This window comes from Sinocyclocheilus rhinocerous, unplaced genomic scaffold, assembly GCF_001515625.1.
Source record: "Sinocyclocheilus rhinocerous isolate Xijiao unplaced genomic scaffold, SAMN03320098_v1.1 C36632288, whole genome shotgun sequence".
NCBI classification, from domain to species: domain Eukaryota; kingdom Metazoa; phylum Chordata; class Actinopteri; order Cypriniformes; family Cyprinidae; genus Sinocyclocheilus; species Sinocyclocheilus rhinocerous.
The window spans coordinates 1-1,416 of NW_015784155.1; the positions used below are offsets into that span (position 1 = coordinate 1).

At 55.4% G+C, this 1,416-nt stretch overlaps 1 pseudogene; it reads left to right on the plus strand.

Annotated features, from left to right (window-relative positions):
- The first annotated feature begins 7 nt into the window (after window positions 1-7).
- Window positions 8-1,411, plus strand: LOC107736317 (PWWP domain-containing protein 2A pseudogene; annotated as a pseudogene).
- Window positions 1,412-1,416: the final 5 nt, after the last annotated feature.

Sequence of the window (1,416 nt, forward strand, 5' to 3'; positions counted from 1 at the left end):
GACCTCAAAACCACCTCCTTTGTTTCAGGAGGGGGCCCCTTATCCTCCTCCACTGTTCATCAGGGACACCTACAGCCAGACGTTACCTCAGCCTCTACCACGCAAAATCAAGCGGCCCAAGCGTAGGCTGTATAGAGAGGAGCCCACTTCTATAATGAATGCCATCAAGCTCCGACCAAGACAAGTTCTGTGTGATAAATGTAAAGGGGCTGTGGTGCAAGGGGACAAGCGTGAAACACGCAGAGGCCCCATTTCAGACTGCCGAAGTGACGATGCCAAAAGACGGCGTAATGACAGCGCAGCGGCAGCTGCTGGTAAGCGGCCCCGTAGTGATCCACGTTCTGACGAGAAGGGCCGTGGTACTGATGGGCCCAAACGTCAGGCTTCGGCTGTACGGGTGTCGTCGGCCACCGCCTCTTCTCTGGGCCATAGTCAGGTTAAAGGTGCAGCTGTGGGGAACAAAATGGTGAAGGGGATGTCTACTACAACCACGTCCTCGGCCAACTCTCGAGTGCAGCTCAATGCCAAAAAAGTGCTTCAGAGTAAAAATGTCGACCACTCCAAAGCACGAGAGGTGCTGAAGATGGCCAAGGCTCAGAGAAGACATAGTGAGACAGTCACAGGCAGTAGCGGGAAGACCAAGGCCATAACCAGGGCTGCTGCCCTCCAGGAAGCCCACCAAAAGGTCCACTTCACCAGGCGACTGCAGCAGATCAGTGGAGGAGGTCCAGGTTCCAACCCCCTGCCACCCAGGATGCGCATCAAGCCCCAAAGGTACCGTAACGAAGAGAACGATTCTTCCTCATGTAAGCCGCCTTGCTTGGAGAAAGTGCCGGGAGGGGGCCGTTTACCGCTGCCTAAACCAGCCCTGCCCCACTGCACCTCCACACGTTCCTCCTCCTCATCCTCCTGCTCTGAAAGCCAAGTCGCCACAGCTGTAGAGCCCCAGAGGCCAGAAAAAGCAATCGAGTCCCTGCTCAGCCAGGCCCAACCCGAGCCCCTCCCAGCCCCGGAATACAGGGAACCCCAAGCTGAGCCAGTGGAACAGGAGGGGCGGGAGGAAAAGCGGGAGATGCGTGGTAGCAAGTCTGGTAACCTAGTGGTCTACATGACCCTTAACCCCAGGCATCCCGACTCCTCTAGTACCTCCATGTGCAGCATCGATAGTGCAGATGACTTAAAGTCATCAAACTCTGAGTGTAGCTCTACCGAAATGTTTGACTTCCCCCCTCCTGGTGATTTGCGATCGGCCCCTGCCCCTGGCACATCCTCCGCTTTTGCCTCTGCATCTCCCTCTGCTCCTAAGGATGACAAAAATTTCAGTAAATCACTCAAAGCTGCTGTCTTTTCCAAAAATGTCACGAAGTGCGTTGCCCTGGATGGCAGGACAATTTGTGTAGGGGACATTGTTTGGGC